The 11922-nt window shown below is 48.5% G+C and overlaps 2 long non-coding RNA genes across 2 annotated transcripts in view; one reads left to right on the top strand and one right to left on the bottom strand.

The window, feature by feature from the left end:
• Positions 1-6138: 6138 nt before the first annotated feature.
• Positions 6139-11301, top strand: LOC111969577 (uncharacterized). The gene is made up of 3 exons (XR_002878004.2): positions 6139-6290; positions 9527-9610; positions 11154-11301. It is a non-coding gene; the product is annotated as an uncharacterized lncRNA (long non-coding RNA).
• LOC139028319 (uncharacterized) overlaps positions 11196-11922 on the bottom strand; it is a 10460-nt gene continuing 9733 nt past the window's right edge. The window contains exon 3 of the long non-coding RNA XR_011480495.1: positions 11196-11278. This is a non-coding gene — a long non-coding RNA (uncharacterized lncRNA). The remainder of the gene's footprint in view (positions 11279-11922) is intronic.

Below are 11922 nucleotides of genomic sequence, written 5' to 3'. Positions count from 1 at the left end.
TCCACAAAAGACTGGAACTGCTGTGGGGATACGTGCCTTGACACTGCCGACCTGAGCTATTGAGGAAAAAAAGACATCTGCTTTAAGATGAGGCGCAGCTATGCTACTTCAAGGCGTGGGTTAAAGCCTCTTTTCATCCCAAGTGGGGGGAGAAAATATTACATCTTTGTGTCTTGGGGAGGAATGTTGCATTCGAGATACAGGGTATTGGTGTTGCGAGAGAAGAGGTCAAGAGTGATGTCATCCTCCTTGGTCTGAAGAAGAGAGGTCACCTCTATAAGAGCAATCCCACCCAGACTGGGTTCATGTGCCATTCTCTGCCTCCGACTCTCAAGACTCAGATTGAACTATCACTTAAAAAGTTTCTGAAGATTTCATTTCCATCAGGCAAGTCTTTCCTTGCTCAATATCTGCTGTTTACCATAAAGCGTTCTCTAAGGCCTCCATCAGTATGGCTTCATTTCCCTAACTGCCAGAGTTCCAAAGTATGCTGAATGTCACCTCCCTGCCAGGGGCACTGTTAATAAAGCCCGGGGGCCCCAGGGGCCTGAGGTACTGCGTCAGCCTCTCGGTCCTGGTTAGGTCTATCGCTGTCGCTTCCCCTCTTCTCCTCACACACACCTCGCCCCCTCCATCCTCGCTCCACCTCCCTCGCCTCGCATCCCTCGCCCTGCATTACCGCTCCCAAACTGCCCAGCCACAGCACCCCTTCAATATTTCAGCACTTTTTACTCCTGCTGTAAGTTTTTGCTGTTCTCTCTTAATATTTAAGAGGTATTCCTGAAGAGGTCAAGGAAAGAAAGGAGAGGCACTTTGTCTATTAAGGCTTCAAGATGCTTCTCACTCCAGGTCTAGTGAGGGAGAGAGGGTGGTAGAGGGGGGGGGGGGGGGGGGGGTCCAACCACTCAGTAGGACTAGATAGCATCATTAGTTATTCATCTGGACTGGCCTAGACCTGTTGTTGAATGTCAGGAAGACTTCTTATGCTAAAATGGTGGAGACATGTTGACCTATTAAAGTCCCAGTACAGTCAAAATTCTGTTTTTTTATATCATATTGTGCAACAGCTGATGAAATAACTCTGTACATGTGTGGAAAAACTCTGTAAATATGATCATTGTATTTCCAACCAGAATCAGGAAATAACAATCTACACAATACCTTCTAATCAGCAGGTTTTACATGGGTGGAGTTTTGGCTTCCCTGTTGACATCACTAGGCGGTAAATTAGTTAATAGGCCAATAACAAGGAGTTCCAAACCTCTCTGCCAATAACAGCAAGTTTTCAGTTCCCCCTCCCCACTCAGACCACTTTTTTATTTTCACCTTTATTTAACCAGGTAGGCTAGTTGAGAACAAGTTCTCATTTACAACTGCGACCTGGCCAAGATAAAACAAAGCAGTGCGACACAAACAACAACACAGAGTTACACATGGAATAAACAAGCGTACAGTCAATAACACAATAGAAAAACATAAAGTCTATATACAGTGTGTGCAAATGGAATGAGGAGGTAAGTTAATAAATAGGCCATAGTAGCGAAGTAATTACAATTTAGCAAATTAACACTGGAGTGATAGATGTGCAGATGATGATGTGCAAGTAGAAATACTGGTGTGCAAAAGAGCAGAAAAGTAAATAAAACAATATGGGGATGAGGTAGGTAGATTGGATGGGCTATTTACAGATGGAATATGTACAGCTGCAGCGATCGGTTAGCTGCTCAGATAGCTGATGCTTAAAGTTAGTGAGGGAGATATAAGTCTCCAGCTTCAGCGATTTTTGCAATTGGTTCCAGTCATTGGCAGCAGAGAACTGGAAGGAAAGGCGGCCAAAGAAGATGTTGGCTTTGGGGATGACCTGTGAGATATACCTGCTGGAGCGCGTGCTACGGGTGGGTGTTGTTATCGTGGTCGCAGTGGTGGGTGGTGTATGGGGCTTTGGTGACAACGGGTGCGGGCAGCGAACGGTTGAAAAGCATGCATTTAGTTTTACTAGCGTTTTACTCCTTCCACGGAAGGAGTGTTGTATGGCATTGAAGCTCGTTTGGAGGTTTGTTAACACAGTGTCCAAAGAAGGGCCAGATGTATACAGAATGGTATCGTTTGCGTAGAGGTGGATCAGGGAATCACCCGCAGCAAGAGCGACATCACTCCCAGACAGTCCCAGCAAAATTCTTGCTTGATAAATAGTTTTTTGCTAAAAAGCTATTTTTGTTTCTTTTTGACCATTTTATTGGAAAACTATTATAGTAAGGTTCTTAATTGTTACTCAGAAGTGATTTTATATTGATATAAAACGTCTGCTTTGTTATAACAGCCCTTCTGTGTAACCTCCCGCTCTATCTCTTCACTCTCTGTCTACTTAACATGTTGTGTGTGTTTCTCCTCAGCTTTGTGGTAGAGAAGAGGAGCTGAAGAGGCTGAGAGACGAGCAGCATCAGCTCAAGGACAAGGTCTGTGGCTCTGGGCTCTGGCTGACACCTTTGTGCTCTCAGGAACAGGATGACACACAATGCTGCTTAACAAGGCCTCTCCTCTCACGCTGCTGTGTTGTGAGGTGCCTGACTGACTGACACAGCGTGGGCATCTTCTAAAGCCTGCTCTCAACCCTCAACTTCACATTCGCCTTTTAAGCAGTGGGAGCCGACGTGTAATGGGGCTTTTGGTTGGCCCTTAAAGGCCATAAGAGTGGGTCAGGAGCGTTCCCGGGGATTGGTGTGGTGTGTGTGTGTGTGTCTGCGTGTATGCACATGTCTACTGGGCATGGCCTTGGCAGCCCACACTAATGAGGGCTCAGACAGGCCCTGTCCCAGTCAATAGAGGGAGGTAGAGGGAAGATCTGGGACAGAGGGTGATAGTCTGTAGACGGAGAGAGAGAGGGAACAAGAGAGAAATAGAAAAGGGTCAGCCGGGCGTTTTAGGTGGTCTGTAGGTCTGCGCTAGATCCCTGTGTGAGGTGAGTAACCCCGGACAATTGTTGAGCGCTGGGCCTGCTTGTTTTTACAGCGCGGCCTCACTATGCTCTGGGACCGCAATAAACCACGGCCTTCAAAGCACAGCCAAGCTCCACTAACTGCTGAGTGCTTCTCTGGTGGTTGGACAAGATTACTCTCAAAACAAAGTGCAGACAGGTTGATTGATAGAAGGGTCTGTAGAGGTGCGCGCCACAGTGTTTATTCACACCCCGCTAACACTCGTTTGTTTCATTCGCATGGACTTTTATGTGCTGATCCTGTTACTGTGTGAGTTTGTCAGTTCATAAAGAATAGTCCTGCTCTTTCAGTGGGTTTTGGTGGAAACTCACTAGGGCTGTTGTAGATGTGTTGTTTTAACATCGTGGGAACTAGCTGTGACAGGAGGGACAGTCTGCTCTGTGCCACAGCAGACACCGTGATGACAAGCGTCGGTCGTGTGTACATGAGTGTCTGTACTATGTCCTTGACTGTTAACGTGTGTGTTCTTAGTGTGTGTGAGTTGTGTTTCTAGATGTCTCCTGACTGATATGAATGACTGAAGATGTCTATTTGGGGATGTAACTGACTGTGACTGTGTGTCTATGTGCAGGTGAGGGAGAGCGATGTGCAGGCTGTGTGGCTGCAGAGCCAGGCAGACGTGGTGGGTCGGGAGCTGTGGGAGGAGAGTGCCCAGCGGGACAGGGAGCTGTGGGAGTGGAGGGACCGCTACCATGCTGTCTCAGAGGGACTGCGGCTGAGGGAGGCTGGGCTTGAGGAGGTGCAGAGGGCCAGGGACACGGCCCTCAAAAGCCTGAGACTACAGGAGGAGAAGACCCACAGTCTGGGGGCCCAGAGGCAGGAGCTGCAGCACAGCCTGGACGGCCTACAGGACAGGGTGAGTCGCTGGGGCTGGGGAGGTACAGGGAGCAGGGTTGAGGGTTGAGGGTGGGGGTGGGGTGAGGGATAGGTAAGGAAGAGAGGAGAGAGGTGGAAGGGAGTCTTGGCCTGGGGAGGAGGGGGAGGTGGAATGGTTCTTGGAGGCTGTGGGGGCGGAGGGAGGGAGCAGGGTGGAGGGTGTGGGGGGGTCGGGGACAGGTAGGAAGAAGAGGGAGAGGTGGAAGGGAGTCTGGGCTGGGGAGGAGGGGAGGTGGAATGGTTCTAGGAGCTGTGGGGGTCGGAGGGAGGGAGCGGGTTGGTGGGGTGGTGTGGTTGCAGTGGGGTGTAGTGAGGACCGGTCAGGCTCCATCACCTCAGGTCACTGGGGTCTAATTAAGCTGAGCTCCACATTAGGCGAATTGCAAACATGTAACGAATTTAGATTTTTTCCCCCCACTCCTCGCTTTCAAGTGCAGCCGTGTTAAAATGCATATGACCCCGTGGTTTTAATTACCATTTTGTGCTTAGCAGGCAGGTTAATGACACTCCTTATGGGCTCTGTGGAAATTAGCCTCACAGAGAGGAAGGATGTATCTTTTCTTTACTGATGTGTTTCTTTCTTGTCCTTTTATTGTTTCTTGTGATAAAAGGACATTATAACTCAGTTACTACCACTGTTAGGAATAATCTCCTGTAGGTCACTGAAAATCACTCAGCCATAACCTCTCTCACAATCAGAATGTTCTATGTGGAAATAAGGCTCCTCTGTTTCAGACCCCCCCTCTGAAAGCATGTGTGTGAACCTCAAACTGACCTTGTGGTCTCTGTCTGCTCATTCTCTTCTGTCTGTCTGTCTGTCTGTCTGTCTGTGTCTGTCTGTCTCTGTGTGTGTGTGTGTGTGTGTGTTTGTGTGTGTGTGTTGTGTGTGTGTTGTGTGTGTGTGTGTGTGTGTGTGGTGTGTGTGTGTGTGTGTGTGTGTGTGTGTGTTGTGTGTGTGGTGTTGTGTGTGTGTGTGTGTGTGTGTTGTTAGAATCCTCAGCCACTCTTTAGATACCCCAGTCGACAACCAGCCTCTTCTCCCCAGCCACTCATCCATTCCACATGTTCCGGGATCAGTGTTGTGTTAATTGCCTCATCCAGTCAGCCTTCTCTGTCTCTCATGCGTATGATTACTCACGACAAAAACACACTATCAATATAGCCGTGTGTTTTCATTACTCAGGTACCAATGTGGAGTCTCATCATATTTTAACAGATTTGGGCAGCAAAAACGGAGAGAGAAAGCTGCTTTATCAATAATTATGTGTAATCCACAACAATTTCACAGAAGCTCAATAACAGCAGCAGAAATGGTTCTGTATAAACTCTTATACTCCAAATTTGCAGTGGAATGGAGGATGTAGCTAGCAGACAACCATTTCCCTAAAACAGGAAACATTGTCTTGCTATCTAGGGCATGTTTTTTGTCCAAATGGGAAACTAACTGAACAGAACATCTATATATATTGTGTTCTTTTCTAATGTACAATTGTGAGTGTTGCACCATTAAATGGTTCGTTGGACTTTATTCTATTTATGTGTTATTATGTGTGTCTATAGGATGCACTAAAACCATCACGCTCTTTGTATTGTTTCCTGTGTAAGACGGAACATAGAGAACAACAGTAAATAAACGTTTGATTTGAACCTTTTGCTTCTTGCTGATTGCAAATAATGCCTCTGATTTGAACAGGAAAGTGCTTTCCACATAGCTATTACTGTACAATCAGCATGTTCTCTGTCCTGTCTTGATGTGTTCTTCAGTGTGTTACGTTCCCTCCTGTCCGCAGCTTGCCAGAAGGAGGAGATGGTCGTGGCTTCAGAGTGAGCTGCAGGACCATGAAGAAGACGCCCGTGTTCTCCGCCAACAGCTGCTCTCCTCCAAAGATGCACTGCAGCAAGTTACTGCCGAGCTGAGGTCATGTAACGAGAGAGGGAGAAGCAGGTAAGAAAAGGACTTTCATTTGACCCATTAAGAGCCATGTATTGGCATGTTTATGACAATGGAATGACAATGTCACTTGTTACAGGATAGCCAGTGTGTGGAGACAGAGGAGAGACTGGCTGAGATCAGAGCTGATCTGGTCCAACTAGCAGCAGCAGTATACCACCTGCTATGCAGGTACTTGAACCTTGATAGAAAGTCACTAGTACATAATATGCTAAATGGTCTGTAGGTTTATCCATATACTGTACCTCTGCTAGATCTGTTATTGAGGCCTTTTTCTGTTAGACCCATACTATTTCTCTGTCTGTGTGTAGCTGGTCCAGGAGGAGGCTGGGGTGGGCAGGCTGAGGGAGGAGCTGCGTGAGGTGGGGGAACAGAGGGACAGACTGGCCTTTCAGGTGACAGAGAACCAGGACCTGAGCCATGACCTGGACCTGCTCAATGAGAAACACAAGGCTGCACAGCACGAGGTACTGGCCTTAACATCTCTCCTCCATCTCTCCTCCATCTGTCTCCTCTCCCTCATCCAACCAACCCTCGTTCTAATGCCCCTTAGCTGGTCAGCTCACAAACAGGCATCAGAAATGTCATGGAATATTTTTAACTTTTTTTAATTTAACCTTTATTTAACTTGGATCAGGATGTTTCATAATGGATGTGAAATACAAAATTTCTTTACCAAGGTCATTGTTAAGAATGTGTCGAAATAGTGTAGTTGTCAGGGTATGCGTGAAGTGCTGTAGGAAGTCAGGTGCAGGAGAGCAGATATTTGGTAGCAAACTGGAGCCTTTTATTTGGCGAACCAAAAGCACACGGCACAAACGGACACGAAATACAAATACGGGTTGAACATAACCCAGTGCAACCAGCCTAACGTGCGCATACATGAAAACAGATAAAAAATACCACACAAAGACATGGGGGAAACAGAGGGTTAAATACACAACACATAATGAGGGAAATGAGAACCAGGTGTGTGGGAAAACGAGACAAAAAAAGAAAAATGGATCGGCGATGGCTAGAAGACCGGCGACGTCGAACACCGCCCGAACAAGGAGAGGCATCGACAGTCCCCCCCCCCCCGTGACAGTGGGGTACTGTCACGCAACGCCCGCTCAATGTCTGCACGCAACGCCCGCTCAATGTCCGCGTCCAGCTCCCGCACTACCGGCGCCACCAGGCAGGAGGCCGGGAGTATGGGAGTGGGATCCGTGAGCCGCTCCTCTGTGTCATACAGCCGGTACAGTGCGTCTGCCTTCACGTTCTGGGAACCTGGTCTGTAAGAAAGGGTGAAAACAAAACGGGTGAAAAACATGGCCCACCTTGCCTGGCAAGTGTTCAGTCTCCTCGCCGCCCGGATGTCCAGATTGCAGTGGTCAGTCCAGATGAGAAAAGGGTGTTTAGCCCCCTCAAGCCAATGTCTTCGGTGGCGTGCCCGAGCGCTGAGAGAGCACAGCTCCTATCCCAGCCTCGGACGCGTCCACCTCCACTATGAACGCCAAAGAGGGATCCGGATGAGCTAGCACGGGAGCCGAGGTAAACAACCCTCGGGTGACTAAAAGCCCTGTCCGCCTCAGCTGTCCACTGCAAGCGCACCAGGCCCCCTTCAGCAGTGAGGTAATGGGAGCTGCTACCTGACCAAAACCTCAGATAAACCTCCGGTAGTAGTTGGCAAACCCTAAGAACCGCTACACCTCCTTTACCGTGGTGGGAGTCGGCCAATTACCCACGGCTGAGATGCGGTCACTCTCCATCTCCACTGAGGTGGAAATGCGGTACCCTAGGAAGGAGACGGACTGTTGAAAGAACAGGCATTTCTCAGCCTTAGCGTACAGGTCATGCTCCAACAGTCGACCAAGCACCTTGCGCACCAGGGACACATGCTCGGCGCGTGTAGCGGAGTATATCAGAATGTCTTCAATATAAACCACTACACCCTGCCCGTGCAGGTCCCTGAAAATCTCATCTACAAAGGCTTGGAAGACTGATGGAGTATTCATCAACCCGTACGGCATGACGAGGTACTCATAGTGCCCAAAGGTGGTACTGAAAGCCGTCTTCCACTCATCTCCCTCCCGGATACGCACCAGGTTATAAGCGCTCCTGAGATCTAGTTTGGTGATCCGTGCATTGACTCTATCGCTGTGGCTATGAGCGGTAGCGGGTAACTATACCTCACAGGGATCTGATTCAGACCCCGATAGTCAATACACGGGCGCAGACTTCCCTCCTTCTTCTTCACAAAAAAGAAACTCGAGGAGGCGGGTGAAGTGGAGAACCGAATGTATCCCTGATGCAGGGATTCGTAGACATATGTTTCCATAGCCTCCGTCTCCGCCTGTGAGAGGGGATACACGTGACTCCTGGGAAGTGCAGCGTCTGTGCGATAGATCTCCTGGTAATCGCCCCGTCGATGAGGTGGTAATTGAGTTGTTTTCTTTTTGGAAAAGGCGAGAGCCAAATCGGCATATTCAGAGGGAATGCCCACGGTGGAGACCTGGTCTGGTCTCTTCACCGTAGTAGCACCAACGGAAACCCCTAAACACCTACCTGAGCACTCTCGCGACCACCCCGTGAAAGCCCTCTGTGGCCAAGAAACAGTGGGGTTATGACAAGCTAACCAGGGTTAGGCCCAGCACCACGGGAAATGCAGGAGAGTCAATAAGGAAGAGACTAATTCTCTCCGTATGACCCCCCTGCATCACCATGCCCAAAGGAGCGGTGACCTCCCTAATCAACCCTGACCCTAATGGTCGACTATCTAAGGCGTGAACGGGGAAGGGCACATCCACGGGAACGATGGGGATCCCTAAACTATGGGCAAATGATCTGTCAATAAAATTCCCAGCCGTGCCTGAAACGACGAGCGCCTTATGCTAGGAATGCGGGGAAAACTCAGGAAAAGTAACAAATAAAAACATGTGTGCAACAGAGGGCTCTGGTTGAGAATGGTGCCGGCTCACCTGGGGTGACGCCAGAGTGCCCTGCCTGCTGCCTCGATCCCCAGAGGAACCAACACGGCACCGGCCAGCAGTGTGACCTCTGCGGCCACAGATGGTACACGTGAAAGCCCCTCCTCCGGTCTCCCTGTGCGCAGCACCTCCCAGCTCCATAGGCACCGGAGCGGTGGTGCTGGGAACGGGAATCGACAGAGCCCTCTCTGGACGTCCGCGGGTGACCAGCAGGTTATCCAACCGAATGGACATGTCCACCAGCTGGTAAGAGTGGTATCGCTGCAGGCCAACTCCTGACGGACATCCTCGCGCAGGCTGCAACGGTAGTGGTCAATGAGGGCCCTGTCGCTCCATCCCGCTCCGGCGGCCAAGGTCCGAAATTCCAGTGCGAACTCCTGGGCACTCCTCGTACCCTGCCTCAGGTGGAACAGACGTTCACCCGCCGCTCTACCCTCGGGCGGGTGATCGAAGACTGCCCGGAAGCGGTGGGTGAACTCCGTGAAGTCCTCCAACGCCGCATCTCCTTCTCCCCACACGGCCTTGGCTCACTCCAGAGCTCTCCATGAGAGGCACGAGATGATGGCGGACACCCTCTCCCTTCCCGAGGAAGCTGGATAATAACTTCGGGAGAAGTCGTAACAGTAGTGTTGTTTTAAGTCTTCACAGCAGAAGAAGAACCATACATACTGACAGGTAAGGCAGTGTGAGTTGAGTGGAAGTAGGGACTGACCAAGGTGTGTGGTTGTGTTCAGGTGACCAACAGGGATGAGACAGTGCTGAGACTGACCACAGAACTGAGGACTGCCCAGGAACACCTGAAATCAGCTCAGGATGAGGTGAGGCCTGAGATCTAACGCATCTCTTTTTAATTAGTCAACAAGGACGGGGTTGTACAGATCTGCCTAATGCAGTCTCTACAGCCATCGAAGATGAGTCCTAGTGCTGCCGGTTTATAGAGAGGCTAGTTCAACTCAAATCCATCAGAATTCACAGGGGCACAGACCCCCCCTTGTGTATCCCTGAGGAGAAAGCTCAAGGACATGGTGACCTTGTTAGTGTCCAGCCAGCCCTGTACCATGGGACTTTGAAAAGACACCTGACTGTGTCCCATGAACCCTCTGTGTTATTTCAGAGTTTTCTTCTTGAAGGAGAACTTGTGGAGGACCTGTCAATGGCCGTACGCTGTGTTGTGCTGGTTTATTTATTCCTCTCTCTCTGACTGGTCAGATATTTGTTTGCCAGAGTGTCCTTGTGTTATAAATGGGACAGGCCTGTCACTTCAATGCTGAGAGGATGTTTTGACTTCCTTGAAAGATTTTTATTTATTTAATTTTGGGTTGGAGGGGAGCGGTGAATAATGCATTGGGAACCTGCTACATGTACTGTTTTTATCATTAGCATGSAGCCCAAGTTATCTGCAGAATACTTATGAGTGCCAGTGAAATGTTTGTGATGTTATTTATTTATGTTGCCCTCTCAATTATTCATTTGTTTATTTATTCATGGCAGAACTAACTGCAATTGGAAAATTCATTTTTTGCTGAAGGGCACATGCCCCCCTCCCCTACATAAAGGGAAGGGGGGGACATCAGGCTTGTTAGTAATTGCTTTACTTGGCGTTTCCTGAGACTCACAGGGAGATGTCATTTAAAACTTGAGGCAGCACGGGAAGAGGGGACTGAGAGAGAAGATGCATGGGTCGGGTTGAGAGGTGGGGATGGAGGGGAGAGGAGTTTATCACTCACGAAACTTGCTGCTGGAGTGGTTGGTGTGTTTATTTAACCTTTATTTAACTTAGGCAGGTCAGTTAAGAACAAATTCTTTATTTCAATGACGGCCTAGGAACAGTGGAGTTAACTGCCTTGTTCAGGGGCAGAACGACAGATTTTTTACCTTGTCAGCTCGGGGATTTAATCTTGCAACTTTCGGTTACTAGTCCAACGCTTTAACCACTAGGCTTCCTTGCCGCCCCAGGGGGGAAAAAGGGTCATATCCACATATATTACATGGAATCAGATTCACTCTCCAGACCAACAAGCTCTACAGGTCTGACTACAAAGCAGAATAGAGGAGAACACAGTGGTTTTGTGGTGTCTCTGGTTGTCTCCATGCTCCCCTGCTTTCTCTTCTTGTCTGCTCACAGCACTGTTTTCTTTATTATATGGACTGGGATTTTGTTCAATTTCACACTTGCGCCACACATGCAGCAATTGTTTCCTGATAAGGGATAATGTGTCACTAAACATAAAATGATATGTATTTTCTTTCTTCTTTCTTTCTTTCTGTCTGTCTGTCTGTCTGTCTGTCTGTCTGTCTGTCTGTCTGTCTGTCTGTGTGTCTGTGGTGTCTGTGTGTCTGTGTGTCTGTGTCTGTGTGTAGCTGTCAGTGCAGGCTCAGCAGGAGCAGGCCCCTGGAGAGGAGGTGCAGAGGCTGCAGAAGGAGGTGAGCTGTCTCCAGGGCAGCCTGAGTCAGAGAGAGGAGACATGGAGTCACAACTACAGACACTGGCCAGCACAGCAGGAGAGGGACAGCCGCTCACACAGGTCAGCTACACACACAACATCATACCACATCCTTAGTGAGACATTCAACACTGTTTACAGTAGCTACTGGAATGATGATCTTTAGAATGATGGGCTTGTGCCAGGCCTATTATATAGCTGCATAAACTATACAATATTAATACACACACCATAATCTATATAAACTATACAATATGTATACACACACCCATAATCTGTATACACTATACAATATGTATACACACACCATAATCTATAATTAAAAAAAACTATAAAAACACAAAATAATTTGTATACACACCCATAATCTATATAAACTATACAATATGTATACACACACCATAATCTATATACACTGCTACATACAGTATGTCTAATCCGCTCATCCCTCCTATTACAGTATGTCTAACCCTCTCATCCCTCCTATTACAGCCTGTCTAACCCTCTCATCCATCCTATTACAGCATGTCTAACTAACCCTCTCATCCCTCCTATTACAGCATGTCCTACCCTCTCATCCCTCCTATTACAGCATGTCTAACTAACCCTCTCATCCCTCCTATTAAAGCATGTCTAACTAACCCTCTCATCCCTCCTATTACAGCATGTCTAACCCTCTCATCCCT

The sequence above is a fragment of the Salvelinus sp. IW2-2015 genome, linkage group LG10, assembly GCF_002910315.2.
Source record: "Salvelinus sp. IW2-2015 linkage group LG10, ASM291031v2, whole genome shotgun sequence".
Taxonomy (NCBI): domain Eukaryota; kingdom Metazoa; phylum Chordata; class Actinopteri; order Salmoniformes; family Salmonidae; genus Salvelinus; species Salvelinus sp. IW2-2015.
This window is presented reverse-complemented; position numbering and strand designations above follow the sequence as displayed.